The sequence below is a fragment of the Spermophilus citellus genome (assembly GCF_964194105.1).
Source record: "Spermophilus citellus genome assembly, chromosome: 4".
NCBI lineage: Eukaryota > Metazoa > Chordata > Mammalia > Rodentia > Sciuridae > Spermophilus > Spermophilus citellus.
The window spans coordinates 51684035-51699257 of NC_138185.1; the positions used below are offsets into that span (position 1 = coordinate 51684035).

At 42.3% G+C, this 15223-nt stretch overlaps 1 long non-coding RNA gene across 6 annotated transcripts in view; it reads right to left on the reverse strand.

The window, feature by feature from the left end:
• LOC308647436 overlaps window positions 1-15223 on the reverse strand; it is a 109250-nt gene that overhangs the window by 22947 nt on the left and 71080 nt on the right. The gene's annotated exons all lie outside the window — the stretch shown is intronic.

Below are 15223 nucleotides of genomic sequence, written 5' to 3' on the forward strand. Positions count from 1 at the left end.
GTAATCAGCAAGACACAACAGAGGTCTCTTTTGTCAGAAGGTCACATGGGCATAGCAGTGGCAGCTTTCTGGGATGGTGTTGGAGTGAGGAAATCTGTGTTTCTCCCCCTTCCACACCTCATGCAACCATGGGCCTTTGTATGTAGGCTACTGAATAATATCAAGATAAACTGCTAAAGGATTAACTAGAATCACAGCACAGTCAGTCTTGCCCACCTGAAACTCCATAGTCTCCTTCACACAGGATTCTTTTGATGAGCAAAAACATGGTATCCAACATCTCCCCCTCTTCCTACACTCTGACAGATCCGTCCTCAGACATCTCCCATATACATACATCTGTCACCATATGTCTTGTCAAGCTTTGAACCCCGTTTCTTCCAAGTTCCTGACCATATAAATTATTTGCACCTGTCCATAAATCAGTATAGATCAGGGTCTCCTAATAGTAGGTAGCACCATTGACATTTGGGACCAGATAATTTTATTGTTAAGAGACTGTCCTGTGTACATTGTAAAATGTTTAGCAGAATCCCTGTTAGATGGTTAATTTTATGTGTCTATTGATTGTGTTAAGAGCTACCCAGATAAATAGTGAACCATTATTTCTAGGTGTATTTCTGAAGTGTTTCAGGAAAAGATTAGCATTTGAATAGGTAGACTGAATAAAGATAAGCCCACACGAATGTGAGTAGGCATCATCCAATGTGTTAAAGACACAAAACCCATCAAACCTCTGTTTTCTGAGGAACAGAAAAACAGATGAAGGGCAAATCTACTCTCTTTACTTGAGCTGAGCCACCTGTCTTCTACTGCCCTCCTACTGGTTCTCAGGAGACATCAGAGCTCCTGGCTCTCAGGCCTTCATTTTAGTGCTAGACCTACCACTGGCTTTCCTGGGACTTCAGTTTGCAGATGGCAGATCATGTGACTTCTCAAATTCCATAATCATGTAAGCTATCTCTCCTAATAAATTTCTTTATACATATCTATGTATTGATACATAGACACAGCTTACGTTTCTCTGGAGAACCCTCATACAATGACATCTTTTCACTAGATGACAGGAGCACCCCCTACATAGTTGTGACAATCAAAAATGTCTGACATCATCAAATATTCTTGAAGTTTCGGGGACAGAGGATGAACCCTGTTGAAAATCACTGGGGTAGGTGTTAATTCTTCTGTTTTCCAGTCCAGAAAAGTGATAATTATTTGTTCTGTTCAAGCCCCATCCACTGGGAGAGTTTCCCTTCCCCAGTATCTTTCAAGGACACTCCATATTGGAGTTGTAATGTACCACAGCCCATGCTTGGCTGGTACCAACAGATCACAGAGAACCATCTGAAGGCAGGCCTCCTCATCCATCTCATCCTAAGGAACTTCCCAGGAAGATGGAGGTGTAGATTGAGGGAAAGGAGACAACATAGGCAGGGATATCTGTCACAGGTCTGAGCTACCTGCTCACACACCAACAAGTCATTCAGAGCCTCTCGTTTACTCTATCTACTTGATGAATTGCAGCTTCTTTGGCCAACCACTTGGATGGGCAGGTCAGAGAGTACTCATGATAGCCAGCTCAGGATTTCGGAGTTAGTTGATTCCCCTGTCCAGTTATTCAATCCCTAAGAGGATGCCAGGAGCTATTTATTAGGAAGAATAGTTATGTGCAGAAGGTATAATTCTTTTTCAGAAGCTGGAGTTCTGTCCTAAGATTCTCCTATTTGGACTCTTCACATTGTTATTGGCCATAAATACTTGAGCACTATTGTATTCTTAGGTGATGAGGCCCAGGTGTCCTCACTCATGGTTGCTGCCCTTAGAGTCTCCTTGATAAATGTACTGGGATATGAGATAGCACACTGAAATAGCATATAATAACTTCAAAATGCAAAAAGTCTTAACAAGCATTGTGCTCCATTCTGGAGGGTAGCAATTTATCCTTCAAAATGTTGTATACGTATATGTTGAAATGCATAGGACCCCAAGCAACTTCACTAAGTTGAATATTATGGAATTTTCTTTTTACTTTTGTAACTTACCAAGTCTCCTATGTACTTGCTACTCCCTGCCCATCAGGTCCACTCTGCATGATTTCAAGTGTGTAATCTAGTGAGGTGTTGTGTCTTCTCTGCAAACACTATCATGTCAGAGATCAGGAAAACTGGCATACCCCAAGGTAAGGTGGAAAGGTGTGCTGTTGAAACGCCTTGATGTGAGCAAACTATGGTGCTTGCAAACTGACACAGAGAACAAGAGCCAACCATCTGTCCCCATCTTCCATGGGCTGCATTACAGTTCCAGTAAAGAGAATTCACACAGAACAACAGGTATAATGGGAGTCATCAACAGGATATGTTTGCTGTGACCCACTCTCTTTCTCCAAGATGCATCTATCTTCTATAGGATCAAACAAGTCAGTGATGTGGGGACATAATAGGAACTTCTACCTTAAATTTCTCACATTTTTGATAACAGTCGTCATCTTGATAATTACCCCAGGATATGGAATTCCTTACCTTCGATTTACCATTATGGTAGTAACACTGCTGCTTGGCTGCCAAGCAGCATGGTGGGCCTACTGGTCCCTGCCCAGAAGTGGCAGCAGAGCAGTGAAGAGGTGGAGCAGCAGAGTGGCAGCACGGTAGGTCGCAGGATAGGTGATAAGCAAGGCCCACGGCCATGTGGAGCCTGTCATGCAGGCACTGTGAGCCAGCACAGAGGTGAGCCAAGGTGTGCTGACCTGTCACCCTGTGGCAGAGGGGCCTGCACACAGTGGGGATAACCGCAGCAGAAGCACACTCCATGAGGTGCTGCTGCCCCATCCCATGACCTCAACCTCTGGTTTCCTGACCTGCCAGGAGAAAACGGAAGTGGGGTAGACTTGAAGGAAAGTTGGGACTCAGGAATTGACCAATAGCATCAGTATTTTTCCAAACTCGAATTAGTACAAATTTGGATCAATACCATTGGTACTTCTTCCAAACCCTAATTAGCATAAGTTTGTACCATTAGCAGTGAACCAAGTGCAATCCAAACCACTAAACCAGCACACTCTGATGGAGAATACTTGCTATCGGGTCCCCTCTTGCAGTATAAGAGTTCTGTTCCTGTTTCTACTCTTCAATAAATCCTACTCATAAAACTCACTCATCCTTGACTGTGGATTTCATTCTTCAAATTCATGGAGTCAAGAACCCTGAAAGAGGAAGTCATTGACAGGGAGCTGCCAGGGTCCACTGCAACATTGCAGGGCATGGCCTGCCATTGTGAGCTGAGACACTTTTCGGCTACAGATGCCTGCAGCTTGTGCAGACCCCACCTACCAGCAGAAACAGTGAGTTGAGTTTCATCTCACATGGCTTATGGTAGAGCGCTTGCATTGCATGGGTAAAGCACTGGATTCGATGCTCAGCACCAAATAAAAATAAATAGATAAACAAAGATATTATGTCTATCTACGACTTAAAACAAACAAACCAAAAAAAAAAAAAAAAAAAAAGAACCTCTCCGGGGTCTGCAGGGAGGCAAATTCCAGGGCTTTCACTTTCTTTTCACTTGCTATTTACTTGTTACCAATATAGCACGAGCTCCATAGAAAGATAGCCGTGGGGGCTTTGCTGGCTGAGGAGGATAATGAGTCCCACTGTGCATTCAGAAACTTGAGAAGTGACCAACAGGGAGCCCCCACACACATCAGCTTGTGGAAATTCACACTTGAGACAAAAATATTTTTTATACTCAAACCTCCATACTACTCACTTTTATGCTGGGTCACAATGGTGTTTTTAATTCCCTCCAAATTAATGACATCTCAAAGCCAGTCCCAAGAAATCCCTGAATAATCAGGATATTCCTTCCCCCTAATGTTTACAGGTAGAACACATTTATCAGGACAGTCACTCTAAAGACAGGCTCCAGGCACCTCTAGGAGACTTGGACTATTATTTCAGTCTTTTCTCAAGGGGCCCTGCCTCATATTTAATGAAGGGGTTCCATTCCTGTCAAGTGGCTCAGATCTAGAAACTTGATGAGTGACTCCGCATTATGACTACTGAAGTAAGAAATTTTAACTCCAAACCTACTATTGTTTGGAAATTGACTCTCTCCCAAAGACTCACATGTTAAAGGTTTGGTCACCAGGGTAGCACTATTGGGAAGTGGCAGAACTTTTAAAAGGTAGAGCCTAGTGGAGGTCTTTAGGTTACCAGGGGTGTGCCCTCAAAGGAACTTATGGGACCTTGACCTCTTCTTTCTCTATTTTTTTTTCCTTCCTGATGATGAGGTGAAAGTTTTGCAGTGCCACATGCTATTTCCATAAAAGCTCTAGGGCCAACCAATCATAGACTGGAAACTCCAAAATTATGAACCAAAGTAAATCTGTTATCTATATAAGTTTATTATCTCAGTAATTTTGTTATAGTAATAGAAAGCTAACACAAATCTGATTTTTTTAAAATAAAATTTTATTGAGGCTTATTTTCTACACAGTAAAATGCTCAAATATCAAAAATTTATGAGTTCTGACAAAAGAATACCACCCTGTTATTACTATAAGCAAGATCCAGAGACCCTCTACCCAACCTCCACTGCACTTCCATTCCCAGAAGCAGCAATTGTGCAGGTTTCCATCGCTTTGGATATTTTCTGTCCTCAAACGTCATACAAATGGAATCATAATATTACTGTTTTGTATCAGTTATCACTTGCTCAACATGATGTTTTTAAGATTCATTCACATTACTGTGAACACCAGTCATTTCTAACTTTTTAATTACTGTATTATATACATTGTATGATGATACCACCCTTTGTATATCGGTTTTCCTACTAATGGGCATTTGAGTTGTTTCCAGTTTGGGAATTAAGCTGCTCTGAATACTTACAAACATCTGGAAGATATAGGCTTTTGTTTCTTCTGGATGAATACAAAGAATGAAATTGCTGGATTATATGTTGAGTGTACATTAAACTTTATCAGAAATACCCCATGTTCCAAACCGATTGTATGGTTTGACCCACCAGCAAATGGCTTCAGTTACTTGAGACAGAAACATACCTTGTCTGTTCTTTCTGGTGCCCATGCAGTAGCCTCCACAGCTTTCTAACAATCCCCTCTTACCTGGAACAGCCCAAGTGGATGTCTGTTCTTGCACACAAGGTTTGACACACCTGAGTCAGGGACATGTGTAGAAGCACAAGATCTCTTCATAGCCCACAGTTTTTGCACAGACCTGGGTCATGTACCCATCTTGCAGCAAACCTGCTTATCCCATGCCTCCTTTCTACTCCCTTCTTCTTGGAGGCTGAGCTTACATTTTGCCCTATGTACTAGTAACCTTGGGTGTGCCTCATCTCCTTTAAGAGTGTGGTTCCTGAGTGTCAGGATATTTGTCTGGTTTACCTTGTGGCCCACAAAGGCCCAGCATCTTTTTCATCTGTGCAAAAGAGAAGCCCTCCTGTGTTCATCTAGGTGAGCCAGGAATACAACATTCACCCAAGGCATACCCCTCACTGCAGGACATGAAGATGACTATCTGTCTGTAATCCCCAGGAAACAGCTGGGAGTACCCCAGAGGATGTTCTACCCTATGCAATGCTCAGCTATACCCAGGGTAGAAACTGCCTCATAAGGAAGAATTCTCAGGGGAGGTGAGTGTGGCACAGGGTCCCAATCTCATCAGACAGAGCAAGAGACAAAGGGACATTCCAGCAAGCAGAACCTATACTCCTTCCACAAACACTGACTGTAGACTGCTTTGTGTTGGGCTTGCTAAATCACCTAGGTAATCACCTAAGAATAAGAGATGAACTTCCTCACCTGGTGGGAGGAAAGACAGGGAGGAGGCAGCTACCAGACAGCAGAGAAGTTGCTACAGTGAGAAAGTACAGGAACCCTGGGGTCCAGCCACTTCTCTCTGGGACCAAGGGATGGGGAAGACTTCAGGGAGCACCTACTATGGGCAATGGGCCTGGGGATGTATCTCACGGCTCAAATAAGGAGGGTCATCATCACACTTTTATGGCCCAAGAAACTAAGATCACACATCATCTCCCCAAGGCCATACAGCAAGGAAGGAACCAGTCATGCTACAGGGAAGCTGGGACTGATCCCCTAAGTCTGTGCATATGTGGGACTTGCCTTCAGAGAGACAGGAAGATCAGACTTATCAGGAAAATGGGAGTGCATCCCACAGGCAGCCCTAGAGGTCATCGAGAGGGTGCAAAGAAGACCATCCCCTTGGGCCCCTTAACCTCTGGCCTGTCAATCACACAACCAATACAAGGGCCACAAAGGGAAGTGGAAAATGACCACGTCCTCCTTCCCAGCTCCCTTTGTCCTGGCAGAACCATGGGGCCAGCCTCTTTCCTGAGTCCCTCTGTCCCAAGGGAATCCCCATTCTTCAGATTCAGGTCCAAGTTTGAGGTATGAATTTTTGTTTGTTTGTTTTTCTGAAATAATGAGGACTGAACCCAAGGCCTTGTCTATGTTAGGAAAGTGTTCTACCACTGAGCTATACTTCCAGGCCCTGTGGCCTGCATTATTTAATTTCCAGATATTGATAGCAGCATTTCAACCACTAAAATGAGAACTTACTGCAGGAACTAGATCAGGAGTGTATGAGTCATGACCAGCTGGACAGCCCTTCATTGAGCAGTTAAGAAGAATGACAGAAGGAGGAGCCTGGAAAGAGAAATGGTAACAGCCATGCCTGCCAGCTATGGGCCTCCCAAGACCACCGTGAGCACCTCAGAGGAAAGTTTGTGGTTGTGAGCAAGTATGGTGTTTAAATGGTTCTGTCAGTCCAAGATCCATGGCCATGGAAGCTCCTATGTTCTGGAAAAATAGTTGGTCCTGATCAGTAATGTGAAAGCTAAAAATCCTACCTGATGACCACCCTGGAATAGAAGACCCCCATGGGACAGAGCATTTGCCAAATATGTGCTGCAGGAGATGGATTTAGACCCCTACAGTTTCATTCCACTAATGGAGCAGACCAGATCCCTTTGGAGAGCCATGGGCAGAGATGAAGAATGTGAGTAACAGAGGAAATGGTGCCAGGAATGGTGGGACTTGACTTGGCTGGAAAGCTGGGCACACCTGAGTGGAGACTCTAGAGACCGGCCAGAGGGCACACTCATCAACACAAGCTCCAAAGGGTTTTAGATTCATGAGGAAGAAGAAGTTGTGGAGTTGGGCCCTGATAAGTGCAAAGGCTCTGGAGAGAACAAGAGATGGTGGGTGAGGAAGCTGAGTGGGCAGCAGTCTGTCACTGGGGCCATGGTGCTGCAGGCACTCCTCAATTACACTGTTCCCCCTCCTCCACCAGGAACCACTGTCCACAGTGTTAGGCATGACACTCACCCAGTCATTGCATCTGCTCTGTGACACTGGTGAGATGGGGCCACCAGAACTGTTACAAACTGGGTGTCAAATCTAGAGGGGCCCAGACCTTCTGGATGCAATCAGCATTGACTTCAAGGAAAGTGCATTTGGACCCTTGTTCCCAGTTGGTCTGGATGTGTAGTGGTCAGCCCCATCTGCTGAGGAGGAAAGGCTTGGTGCTTTCAGAGGACATTCAATGGCTTTGTTCTCAGAGTCTCTGAAGCTGCACTTAAGTTATAAGAAGAAAAACATAAAGAAAATAAAAAGACCCAGAAGATGATAAGAAAATGCACAGTAAATTTTTTGTCTTAGATTGAGCCTGGGGAGAGCTTTTAATTGCCTTTGTTTTCTATATATTTTAAGCCAGTAGAAAGGATGTGAAAAGTCAGGTGAGGGGCAAATTAAAACCCTCTCGGATGATTGAGTTGGGGGCTAACTATTCTTTTGAGCTTGGTACCAATTATAAACCTGTGAGTTAATAATCTTACATTTCTATAGTAATAAATATATTAATTCTTCCCTTCATCATAACCCAGTTTTGTGATGTGTGTGTTTGCCCTCTGGGTAGAGGAAAAAATCCAACCAGCTGCCTCACAGTGCACAGATGGCTGACTTCATTGGGGCAAATCCCCAGTCAGGCTATCATACTGGATCTGAGGTGTCCAGGTGGTGATGGTGGACGGGGGGGGGGGTCTTTGAAGCTTTCCTCATCTTAGATGTCAGGAAAGCCAGAAAATTTACAACAGGATTATTCAATATTTTGGTTTGTTTGTTTGTTTGTTACACATAGGAGATAAACTCAATAAGTTGCTTTTGACTAACCAATGATTTACTACTCCTTTTAAATCTACTATCTTGACTGAAGAGTTCGTTCTGTAATTCTAGATTTTTTGGCCAAGGGCTGTGATCTGTAATCTGAAATTCAAAACCTACTGCAACACACTCAACAATAATAAATCATAAAATTGGGTTTAGCACTTTATCATCAAATCAAGCCTAACAGTTTCTATTCCTTTGCTACCGGCCAGTAGTTAGAGGGAAACACTCAATCCGTACACTTCCTTGATGACAACTAGAAATGAATAAAGACACCCAACATGTTAACTCCAAAAGCAACTTCTTTAAAAGTAATCAACATCGTCAGTTAGATTTTTTTTTTAAGCCAGATTTTTAAAAATTCCTTTCCTAGGTGCCTCAGCACTGCCACCTTGAGGAACCTTTCTAACCAAGAGAGATGAACACATACAGTAACTACCTCCCTCCTCTGGTGGGGAAATTGCCTAAAAATGGTTTTCATGGCCTCAGTGAGAGGGCATCTGAATATTTTTATGGTACCCACTTCCTACCCTGCGAAAGAGCTAGGACCCTTTCCTGCTTGGTTAACCCTCACAGTTATTTCCCTCCACAGATGCCGCTCTTCTGGTCAGTTTTGCAGGTGCTTTGCAGCCATGGATGAGGGACCACAGTGCCACAGTACACCCACCACTACAGGGTGCTAAGACCATCGGGCCCCCAGACACTCAAGAGAAAACAGCAAAAGACAGTGAGTGAGGAGAAGACAGAGGGCCCTGGGCAGAAACTGGCTGTGGTCTGGGAAGTTGTGTTCATGCCCCCATCTGAAAAACTCAGAGTAATAGTTACAATGCTCCCTGTGTTGCCCATCTAAGGCTTGAAGAAATGAGTGTCAGTGTTGCTCTCACTTTGAACTCATGAGACTTCATTCTATGGATCACTCAAAGTCTGTACGTGATAAAATGATGAAAATATTCTTTTCCATTTGATCATATAAATATTATTAATAAACTTTCTGGAAAAAGAGAAAGAAGTCCTAACTGGATCCTCATAAAGGAAAGGAGTGTGGGAAACTGTAGGCATGCCAGGACCACCTCAGAGTACTCCTAGGATGTTGCCCACAAATACCAGGGGATAGTCACAGAGTATCTGGGGAACCTCTGCAGGAACATCCCTCAGATTCAGTGCATGGATCTCTCTTGAAAATGGATCCTAATGGTCCAGAGTGAAGATCAAGTTCAAATTCCAAGCCTTCAGTGGAGTCAGCCCAGAGGCCTACAACTCTGGTTGGAAAGTGCTATGGTTTTGAAGTGGTTTGTCCTCCAAAGGTTCATGTGTTGGACACTTGATCCCCAGGAAGGAGGTGTTAGGTGATAGTGTGGTCTCCTGGGAGATCCTTAGATCACAGAGTGACAGGCCCTTGGAAGAGATTAAGGTGGCTCTCATAGAACCTCTGAGCTCTGTCTCAAGATTTATTTTAAATGTGAGTTCAACCCCTAATTGCTCTCTGTATTTCTGTTCTGAGATGTGATCTCCTCTTCCCATACTCACTTTCACCACTGTGACCCAATTGTTCCCTCCCCAGAGGCTGAACCAATCTGATCTTGGACTTTGAAACTCCAGAAATGTGAGCCAAGTAAACCTCTTTACTGCATATAGTTAACCTAACTTGTATAATTTTTATAGCCATAAAAAAATTGGCCTAACAGAAAGATGGCCTGAAAGAGGTACAGGAATCTCCACTCCTACTAAAGGTGAACCAAGTAATGTGAACCAACACACCTAGCCCACTCTTCTATCAACCCATCCAACCACTAGAGACTGCTGAAAATATAAGGAACATCTATTAAACATAACTGTCAAAGGTCCCTTAAGACTCACCTTAATCCCTTCCAAGGGCATTTCCCCCAGTGACCTAAGGACCTCCCAGTAGACTCCACCTCTTAAAGATTCCACATTCTCTCTCAACACCATCACCCTGGGGTCCAATTTTCAGCACATGTGGGGCTATTTTTTATCTGAAGGGTACTACTAATGCTAGAAAAGTAGTAAAAAAAAATCCTCTGTAGGATTAAGGGGACAAAAAGAAGAATTCAGGGCCCTTCAAGAGTAGAAGCCCTAAAGGGTGGGAATATTTGGGGGCTAGGATATCAAAGGATAGTCATCTAAGGGAAAAACAAGAAAATTAACCCTTACAGAGACTGCACCCTGACTTCAGTTTTCAGGTTGGCTCAGGATACCTTGATTCATGAACTGGACTGAGGAAAACTTGTATGCCATTAAGTTGCCAGAAGCAATTGAGAATTTTCTTTAAAAACAAGTGAACAAAAGCAGTAACCTATGCTTCGAAGTATTTCTACAAACAATTGTGCATATACAAAATACAACATATAATAAAATATAACCAGGCATTCAAGAAGACAAATCAACACAAATGAAAACTAGCAGAAACAATGAGCAATAGAAATAAGCTCATGCAAGTCCTAGAGAGTAAAATATCACATATACATTTTTAACTAATGTGAAGCAAAAAAAAAAAAAACAATTTTTAACTAGCTGTGCTTGCTACTTTCAAGGAGGAATAAGCAAAAGATTGGGAATTTTGGTGAACTTGAAAGTGATCTTGTTTGTTTTCATGTGTGTGTGTGTGTGTGTGTGTGTGTGTGTGTTTAGTGGCACAGCATAAATGAAAGAAGATAGCCTGAAAAAGCTCTATGCTGCATGATTGCATTCATATGATAGCCTGCAAAAGGCAAAACCATACAGACAGAAAACACACTGAAAGTTGTAAGATTTAGGGGATTGGGGACAAGTTGACTATGTAGGGAATGGCACAGGGAAATTATAGGAACCTCGGTGGCTTCTCCTGTTGGGTTCCGGTTTGAACGCGTACTTTTTGCCGCACGAAGAGGACGTAGACTTCATCAATGAGTAAGTGACTCTCCACAATGACCTCCGGGGCAACGTTTACCCCAGAGGGTCTAACCTGTGCTTCATGGTGAGACTCCTGGGCGGTTTCCCAACCTCCCGGCGCTCTAGTCACCACGCACCCCTCCGCCTCCGGAAGTCTGGGCCACTGCCCTGAGGCTTTGGATTCCTGAGAACCACACTTACATCTTAGGTTTCAAACATAATGTGTAAAATCAGTGGCCCTCTAAGACATGATTATTAAGAGGATTTTGCATAGGACCGAGTCTAAGGCCAGTGTGGCACTCAGCTGAGGTGCGTATTTTAAGAGGGCACCACTTCAAGAAGATACTTTAATGTAGTAGTTTTCTTTTTTTTTAATTAAAAAGTCAATCAAACTTATTGACTTATAATCAAGAAAATATCAAAATTTTAAACAGAGACAAGGATCCTTGGAACTGAACTATAGAGAAGCAAGTAAAGCACTCTTAGGGCAGTGCAATTGCAAGAGTTGCTTTGTGTAGGGCGGCCGAGTGTGCTTTCGCCGCCACCAGGCCCGCACCGCTGGAGCCGCGCGGAGCCGCCGCCGGGGACGGAGCCCAGGGAGAAAGAACAAGAAACACAAGAAGAGGAGCGTTTGATGGAAGAAAAGAAAAAGAAAAATCAGGAAGAAAAGAAAAAGAAGGAAGGTGCTCAGAAAAAGGCTGCTGATCAAAAAACCAAAGACAAACAGCTGTGACTCAGCATTAATCCATCCGGCTGAAACAACTGGTCAGCCCTTCTCATCCTACAGAGGTAAATGCCTACGGAACCTTCATAAGTAGTGGCCACAGGTTTGAAACGGGGCTTGGGAGAGACAGTAAGGACCCACCCGTTGCATTGGTCGCCCGGCAAAGGGAAACGAACTGTGGCCATTTGCAAGAGACACCACTATGGCAGAGAACTGACGTCATTAGACTGCGGGGGAGGAGATAACTTCATTGAAACCTGCGGCTACAGGTGTGTAATCCCCTAGCCTTCCCTCTCCACACAACGGGGAAAACTTAAGGGCCCCTCCCAGCTCTCCCGTAAGGGCCCCTCCCAGCTCTCCCGTGAGTGTGACAGCCAGCCCGAGGGAATCAGAGGTGGCGCGAGACCTGCGGCGCAGAACTACCGCTCCCACCAGGGCTGACAGCTGAGGTCTCTTGCACCAGCTACCGGGGGCGTGGCTACCAGAGGGCAAGTAAAATTCGCTGAGGATTCTCAGCACCAAGCTCTACAAACTTAGGGTCTGAGGGAATGGCAAACTGGAAGATTGTGCCCAGTCATTCATGAAAACAGGGCTCCCAGGAGAAGCAGACCTGGTGTGTAGCCAGTATTGTGGTGAGCGGCACCGTGAGAGGGGCCTGGCTAGAGGAAAAGTGGGAAGTGACTAGACACAAGAGGAGGCCCTAGACACAAAGGATTGGAGACTCTCCCAGTCTGGGAGGAGCTGCTGCACAGTGATTCGTTCCCGCGTATTGACAGGAGAAACTTGACCTGGTGGGCACAGCGCCACCTACTGGAAGAGAAGTTAATCAAACTCTAAGACTGCATTTATTAGTTTTTTTTTTCCTTTTTTTCTTTTCTCTTTTTTTTTGATTTGGGTTTTTCTTTCATTTTCCTTTTTCTTTCTTGTTGTTTTTTTAAATTTTTTTTTACAATTTTTTTTAATTTTTTTCTCTAATTTTAATTTTAATTTTTTTATTATTATTTTTTTAAATTTTTTTTCTTTTTTTATTTCCTATTTTTTCTTCTTTTGTCTTTTCATTTTTCTTATCCCCCCCTTCCTTGAATTCTACCTGCTTACTCTCATTCTCTTTAGTGACTTCTTTCCTTCCCTTCTAATACCTTTCCTCCCAAGCATCAAATAAATTTATAGGAGTAAACAGTAACTCAGCAGTCAAACAGAACAAGAAGTAACATGAGCAGCTTCAAAAAGCAAGGAAGAAAAGGAGTACAAACAATGCAGGAAAGCCTAAATATTCAGGAGGACCTAGAGTCATCAGAAAAATGGTCATATAAAGAACTCAAGGAACACCTTAGACAGATGGAATGGAACCTTAAAGAGGATACAAGACAGCAAATTCAAGCAGTGAAAGAATACATTGAGAATGAATTGCATAAACAGATAAAAGAAGAAGTTAAGCATCTTTATCAGGAGATAGAGATTATAAAAAATAATCAAACAATAATTCTAGAAATGAAGGAAACGATAAACCAAATTAAAAACTCAGTTGAGAGTATCACTAACAGAGTGGAGCAAGTAGAAGCCAGAATGTCAGATAATGAAGACAAAATATATCATCTTGAAAAGAGTCTAGCCAACTCAGAAAGGCTGGTAAAAAATCACAAGAAAAATATCCAAGAGTTATGGGATAACATAAAAAAACCAAACTTATGAGTCATCGGGATAGAAGAAGGTACAGAGATTCAAACCAAGGGAATGAGTAACCTGCTGAATGAAATAATTACAGAAAACTTTCCAGAAATAAAAAAGGAAACAGATATACAAATTGAAGATGCATACAGGACACCAAGCACACAAAATCAGAGTAGACCAACGCCAAGACACATTGTTATGAAGATATCCAATATACAGAACAAAGAGAAAATATTAAAAGCTACAAGAGAAAGGAGACAGATTACATTCAGGGGTAAACCAATAAGGTTAACAACGGATTTTTCATCACAGACACTGAAAGCAAGAAGGTCATGGAACAATGTATTTCAAACACTGAAAGACAATGGATGCCAACCAAGAATTCTGTATCCAGCAAAATTAAGCTTCAGATATGACAACGAAATAAAAATCTTTCATGATAAACAAAAGTTAAAAGAATTTGCAGCCAGAAAACCAGCATTGCAAAGCATTTTGAGCAAAACACTACACGAGGAAGAAATGAAAAACAATAACCAAAACCATCAGTGGGAAGTGCCTCAGTAAAGACAGAGGGCAAGGGGAAAGATAATCATGGAAAAACAAACTAAATTTTTTTAAAAAAAGGATAAACATTCAAACATGGATGGAAGTACAAACCATATATCAATAGTAACTCTGAATGTTAATGGCTTAAACTCTCCAATAAAGCGACATAGGCTGGTATCATGGATTAAAAAAACAAATCCAACAATATGCTGCCTCCAGGAGACACATCTGATTGGAAAAGACATACACAGGCTGAAGGTGAAAGGATGGGAAAAAATATACCACGCACACGGTCCTCGTAAGCAAGCAGGGGTGGCCATCCTCATATCGAATAAAATCGACTTCAAGACTAAGTTAATGAAAAGGGATAAAGAAGGTCATTATATACTGTTAAAAGGAACCATTCACCAACAAGACATAACAATTATCAATATTTATGCACCAAATAATGGTGCTGCGACATTCATAAAACAAATTCTCCTCAAGTTCAAGAATCAAATAGACCACAACACAATAATTATGGGTGACTTCAACACACCTCTCTCACCATTGGACAAATCCTCCAAACAAAAGTTGAATAAAGAAACTATAGAACTCAATATCACAATCAATAACCTAGACTTAACTGACATATATAGAATATATCAACCATCATCAAATGGATATACTTTTTTCTCAGCAGCACATGGATCCTTCTCAAAAATAGACCATATATTATGCCATAGGGCAACCCTCAGTAAATATAAAGGGGTGGAGATAATACCATGCATTTTATCTGATCATAATGGAATGAAACTGGAAATCAATGATAAAAGAAGGAAGGAAAAATCCTACATCACATGGAAAATGAACAATATGTTACTGAATGATCAATGGGTTACAGAAGACATAAAGGAGGAAATCAAAAAATTCTTAGAGATAAATGAAAATACAGACACAACATATCGGAATCTATGGGACACAATGAAAGCAATTTTAAGAGGAAAATTCATCGCCTGGTGGTCATTCCTCAAAAAAAGAAAAAACCAACAAATAAATGAGCTCACACTTCATCTCAAAGCCCTAGAAAAGGAAGAGCAAAACAACAGCAAATGTAGCAGAAGGCAAGAAATAATTAAAATCAGAGCGAAAATCAATGAAATTGAAACAAAAGAAACTATCGAAAAAATTAACAAAACTAAAAGTTGGTT